We start from the raw sequence: 7,035 nt of genomic DNA, 5'->3' as shown, positions 1-7,035 counted from the left end.
CATAGATCAATTGAACAGGATTGAGACCCTCCCACCAAATTAACTTAAACAAATTTGGTCAACTAATATTTAATGAAGGAGGCAACAATATTCAATGGAGAAAAGATTACCTCTTTAATAAATGGTAGTGAAAAACTATGTGCAAATGAATGAAACTAGATCATTATATTACACCTTATACAAAAATTATCTCAAAATGGATTAAAGTTTTTTTTTTTAACTAGAGGATAATTGCTTTACAGTTTTGGTTGTCTTCTACTGTTAACAAAAAGAAATGAATCAACCATAAGTGTATATATATATATATATATTATATATATATATATATATATATATATATCTTCTCTTTTAAAGTGTTGATTGTAAGATCTGAAACCATCAAACTCCTAGATGAAGATATAAGTGGCAAGCTCCTTGACATCAGTCTTAGTGACATTTTTGTGGGTATGACTGAAAGGGAAAGGGCAAAAACATAAAAATAAACAAATAGGACTACATCAAACTAAAAAGCTTCTGCACAGTTATGGAAACTGACAACAAAATTAAAAGGCAACCTACTAAATAGAAGATATTTGCAAATTATATGTCTAGTAAAGGATGAATACACAAAATGTTTAAAAAGCTCATACAACTCAATCAGAACAAAACAAACAATCCAATTTAAATAGTGGTAGGCACGTGAAAAAATGCTTAACATCACTAATCATTGGGTAAATGCCAATCAAGACCACAAAGAGATATTACCTCACACTTGTTAGAATGGCCATTATCTAAAAGAAAGAAATAACAAATGTTAATAAAAATGTGGGAAACAGGGAACCTTCATGCACTGTTGACAGTAATGTAAATTGGTGCAATCACTATGGAAAATAGTATAGAAAGTCCTCAAAAAATGAAAAAAAAAACCTAATATGTTATCCTGCAATTTTATTTCTGTATGGGTATTTGTATGTAGAAAATGAAAACCCTAGGTTGAAAATATATATGCAACCCTATGTTCTTTATTTACAATAGCCAAGGTATAGAAACCAAATGTCCATTTGGATGAATGGATAGATGTTATACACCACACACACACACACACACACACACACACACACACACACACACACACACAATGGACTACTACTCAATCACTTAAGAAGAAAGACATCTTACCACTTAACACAACTTAAAGGGACTTGAAGAATATTATGGTAAGTGAAATAAGTCAAGACAGAGAAAGACATGATTTCACTTATATGTGGCATGATTTCAGTTATATGTGGAATCTAAAAAAAAAAAAAGACAAAACAAAACACATAAATGAAACAAAACCCAGACTCAGATACAGAGAACAGATGTTTGCCAGAGGGGAGGAAGGTTAGAATGAGTCAAGTGGATGAAGGAGATCAAAAAGATCAAATTTCCAGTCATAAAATATTAAGCCATGAGGATGAAACATACAGCATGGGGAATACAATCACTAATGCAATGCTGCATTAACTTTTGATGATGACAGATGGTATCCAGACTTACTGTGCTGTACATGTCAATATATACACAAGTAGGATATTGTATGTTGAATATATATACCTCAAGAAAAAAACTTGGCTGAAACTTAAGTTTCTTCAATTAAAACTTAAGTTTCTTCAATTCTGTTGTTGAAACTCTCTAGTGAACTTTGCAATTCAGTTATTAACTTTTAGACTCCAGACTTTCTGTTCTGTAGATGCTATAATTTCTACCTCTGTGGTGATATTTATGATTTTTCTTTAATTCTCTGAGCACATTTAAGATGTGCTTTAAATTATTGGCCTATTATTTTTGATACCTGTTTCCTCAGGGACATTTTTGAATAGGTCATATTTTCCCCTTTGTATGCTTTGTGAATTTTTGTTGATGTTGTTGAAAACAAAAGCAGCCACCTCTGAATCTGCCAGGGATGAACTTTACTAGTTAGCAGAGTGTGTTCTGTGCTTTAAAATAAACTTGTATGAAGGCTTTAGGTTGAATCGGGCCTTCTCTTGGCATGCTTATTGCCTAGGCCCATGAGCAGTTTTTTTTTTTTTTTTAAATCCATTTCTAGCCTTATATGTGCCTGCTTTTAAATAACTTATTTTCCCAGGGAATTTCACTCCTGCTTATTCTCAGAGCGTTAGATATTCTATTGTATTGCCTTATAATCTCCTTGCAGCAGGAGTCTTCAGGTCCATAGGCCTGCAGCTTTCCCAATCTGTACCCATGTGCAATGCATCTTCACAGCTTTCCCCAACCTGAGATCTATGCTAAACTACTTTTCCCTTAGTTCTCAGTTAGGTGAATCTGAATCAATCCTTCATTCATCTCCCAGATTGGTTTGACCATCACAAGTGAGATTCATTCTTCTTTCTCTGAATTAAGGGAAGTTTCCTGCAATTTCCAATTTTGATTGGGCATTCTGTTGGTTGCTGCAGACCTTTAACATGTTTATTTTTTTTAAGTCTGATATATATATATATAAATTCCCAAAGTTGCCAGGTAAAACATATAAGAAAAAAAAGAAGTACAGTTAAAGAAGTCTAAATTTTATGCTTGTCTCTCTGTTTTTTACTATTCCCTAAAGAAAACCAATTCTAAGTGTGTTAGCTCATCCATTCTGTATTTCTTTTTTTCTTCTGTATTTCTTTATTCCTCTGTTCTCAATTTTTTCCTGTAAATCAAGTATTCTTTATTTTGTTGTTGTTTGTGTGTGTGTGTTAGATTTTAGTTATGCCTCTTTATTAATAAGGTGTTACCTGAGGGACTACATATATACCTATCATAAAGTAGACTCTACTTTATGTTAAGTAACTTTTACTACTTCCCAAATAATACATGAAATTTACAATAGTTTAACTCCACTTAGTCCCTTCAACCTTTATGTTTATTGTATAATTTATTTGTAACATGGGTTTCAAATCTAATTAGACATTATCATTGAGTTTCAAATGGATTTCCACTTCAAAACGTATTCATATTTTCTGGTGCTCTTCATTCATTTTTATAGTACCTTGTTCACTTAGGACTATTTTTCTTCATACTGAATTTTTTTTGAAATGTAGATGTGCATGTGATGAATAAATTCAGCTTTAAAATATGCAAATTACTTTATTTCATCCTTGTTGAATATTTTACTAATTTTAAAATCATTTTTAATATTTTTTGAGCTCACTATCCTATTCATTACTTGCTGATTTTTGAATCTACAGGTTGGATGTTTTTATTTTTTCTTCAAGTTTACAAATCTTTGTTCCATCTGATGTTATAACAATCTAATAAGTTATGAGATTTAGATATTGTATTTTGAAGTTAATGTCTATTTGATACATTTTATAGAGTCTGATTTTCTGTTGAAATGCTACATCTCTTTTGATTATATCCACCTTTTCTTATATTTTCATTATCATGTTAATTATAGTTATTTTGAGGTCCTTCTAGCTTTAATATTTGGGTCATATCTGGGCCTTCTTTTATAGAGAATTGTACTTATTTATTATTTGTGTGTACATTTAAAATTTGTATTGGAGTATAGCTGCTTTAAAATACTGTGTTTCTCTTGTACAGAAAAATGAATCAAGTGTACATTTATATATATATTCCTTCTCTTTTGAAAGTCCTCTCCATTTAGGTCACCAGAGACACTGAGTAGAGTTCTCTGTACTCTACAGTAGGTTCTCATTGGTTTTCCATTGGCCAGAATACTGGAGCGGGTAGCCTTTCCTTTCTCCAGTGATCTTCCGAACCCAGAGATCGAACTCAGGTCACCTGCACTTCAGGCGGATTCTTTAACAGCTGAGCCACAGGGGAAGCAGTAGAATATTACTCAGCCATTAAAAGGAATAAAATTGTGTCGTTTGCAAAGGCGTGGATGGACCTAGAGACTGTCAGAATAGAGTAAGTCAGAGAGAGAAAAAAAAATCATATATTAATTCATATATGTGGAATCTACAAAAATAGTTGAGATACACCTATTTGCAAAACAGAAATAAAAATATAGATGTAGAGAAGTGGTGTATGGACACTAAGGTAGAAATACACTACAGTGTACTACTGTGTACTGTTAACATATATACACTACAAGACCTCTTAGAACTAACCCCCAAAAAAGGTGTCCTTTTCATTATAGGGGACTGGAATGCAAAAGTAGGAAGTCAAGAAACTTCTGGGGTAACAGGCAAATTTATCCTTGGAATATGGAATGAAGCAGGTCAAAGGCTAATAGAGTTTTGCCAGGAGAATGCACTGGTCATAGCAAATACTCTCTTCCAACAAAACAAGAGAAGACCCTACACATGGACATCACCAGATGGTCAACACTGAAATCAGACTGATTATATTCTTTGCAGCCAAAGATGGAGAAGCTCTATAAGGTCAGCAAAAACAAGACCAGGAGCTGACTGTGGATCAGATCATGAACTCCTTATTGCCAAATTCAGATTTAAATTGAAGAAAGTAGGAAAACCACTAAACCATTCAGATATGACCTAAATCAAATTCCTTATGATTATGCAATTGAAGTGACAAACAGATTTAAGGGACTAGATTTGATAAATAGAGTGCCTGATGAACTATGGACAAAGGTTTGTGATATTGTATAGGAGACAGGGATCAAGACAATCCCCATGGAAAAGAAATGCAAAAAAGCAAAATGGCTGTCTGGGGAGGCCTTACAAATAGCTGTGAAAAGAAGAGAGGCAAAAAGCAAAGGAGAAAAGGAAAGATATAAGCATCTGAATGCACAGTTCCAAACAATAGCAAGAGGAGATAAGAAAGCTTTCCTCAGTGATCAATGCAAAGAAATAGAGGAAAACAACAGAATGGGAAAGAGTAGAGATCTCTTCAAGAAAATGAGAGATACCAAGGGAATATTTCATGCAATGATGGGCTCGATAAAGGACAGAAATGGTATGGACCTAGCAGAAGCAGAAGATATTAAGAAGAGGTGGCAAGAATACACAGAAGAACTGTACAAAAAAGATCTTCACGACCCAGATAATCACGATGGTGTGATCAGTCATCTAGAGCCAGACATCCTGGAATATGAAATCAAGTGGGCCTTAGCAAGCATCACTACGAACAAAGCTAGTGGAGGTGATGGAATTCCAGTGGAGCTATTTCAAATCCTGAAAGATTATGCTGTGAAAGTGTTGCACTCAATATGCCAGCAAACTTGGAAAACTCAGCAGTGGCCACAGGACTAGAAAAGGTCAGTTTTCATTCCAATCCCAAAGAAAGGAAATGCCAAAAATGCTCAAACTACTGCACAATTGCACTCATCTCACATGCTAATAAAGTAATGCTCAAAATTCTCCAAGCCAGGCTTCAGCAATATGTAACCATGAACTTCCAGATGTTCAAGCTGGTTTTGAAAAAGGCAGAGAAACCAGAGATCAAATTGCCAACATCTGCTGGATCATGGAAAAAGCAAGAGAGTTCCAGAAAAACATCTATTTCTGCTTTATTGACTATGCCAAAGCCTTTGACTGTGTGGATCATAATAAACTGTGGAAAATCCTTCAAGAGATGGGAATAACAGATCACCTGACTTGCCTCTTGAGAAACCTGCATGAAGGTTAGGAAGCAACAGTTAGAACTGGACATGGAACAACTGACTGGCTCTAAATTAGGAAAGGAGTACGTCAAGGCTGTATATTGTCACCCTGCTTATTTAACTTATATGCCGAGTACATTATGAGAAATGCTGGGCTGGAAGAAGCACAAGCTGTAATCAAGATTTCTGGGAGAAATATCAATAACTTCAGATACGAAGATGACAGCACCCTTATGGCAGAAAGTGAAGAGGAACTAAAAAGCCTCTTGATGAAAGTGAAACAGGAGAGTGAAAAAGTTGGCTTAAAGCTCAACATTTAACTAAGATCATGGCAACTGGTCCCATCACTTCATGGGAAATAGATGGGGAAACAGTGGAAACAGTGTCAGACTTTATTTTTCTGGGCTCCAAAATCACTGTAGATGGTGACTGAAGCCATGAAATGAAAAGACGCTTACTCCTTGGAAGGAAAGTTATGACCAAACTAGATAGCATATTAAAAAGCGGAGACATTACTTTGCCAAAAAAGGTCCATCTAGTCAAGGCTATGATTTTTCCAGTGGTCATGTACTGATGTGAGAGTTGGATTGTGAAGAAAGCTGAGCACCAAAAAGTGATGCTTTTGAACTGTGGTGTTGGAGAAGACTCTTGAGAGTCCCTTGGACTGCAAGGAGATCCATCCAGTCCATTCTAAAGGAGATCAGTCCTGGGTGTTTGGAATGACTGATGCTAAAGCTGAAACTCCAATACTTTGGCCACCTGATGCGAAGAGTTGACTCATTGGAAAAGACCCTGATCCTGGGAGGGATTGGGGGCAGGAGGAGAAGGGGACGACAGAGGATGAGATGGCTGGATGGCATCACCGACTCGATGGACATGAGTCTGAGTGAACTCCGGGAATTGGTGATGGACAGAGAGGCTTGGCGTGCTGTGATTCATGGGGTTGCAAAGAGTCGGACATGACTGAGCGACTGAACTGAAGTGAGCTGTCTACTTATATATGTTCTTTGTAAAATACCTGTTTAAATATTTTCGTAATTACAAAAAAACCTTGTTATTTCTATTAAATTATTTTTGAACTTATATATATATATATATATATATATATATATATTTGAATGTTCTTTGACAGATATAGATAGATAGATAGATAGATTCAGATCTATAACCTCCCAGTCTTTGGTTTGAATTTTCATTTTCTTAACAATATACTTCAGAAACTTTTTTTTAACTTTGATTTTATCAAATGTATCATTTTTGTTAGCTTTTTAAATCCCTATACACAAAAAACTTGACTCCCTAAATGTTGCAATATTTTTCTCTTATGTTATCTTCTAGAAGTTTTGCAATTTTAGATTGTAAAACTTAATCTTTTGGTCCATTTTGAGAGATATTTTGTATATTATATAAGGAAAAAGTCATGGTTTACTTTTCCATAAAGATTTCCAATCATTCTAAATTTACTGAGAAGACTATCTTTTATT

This window comes from Capricornis sumatraensis, chromosome X, assembly GCF_032405125.1.
Source record: "Capricornis sumatraensis isolate serow.1 chromosome X, serow.2, whole genome shotgun sequence".
NCBI classification, from domain to species: Eukaryota; Metazoa; Chordata; class Mammalia; order Artiodactyla; family Bovidae; genus Capricornis; species Capricornis sumatraensis.
This window is presented reverse-complemented; position numbering follows the sequence as displayed.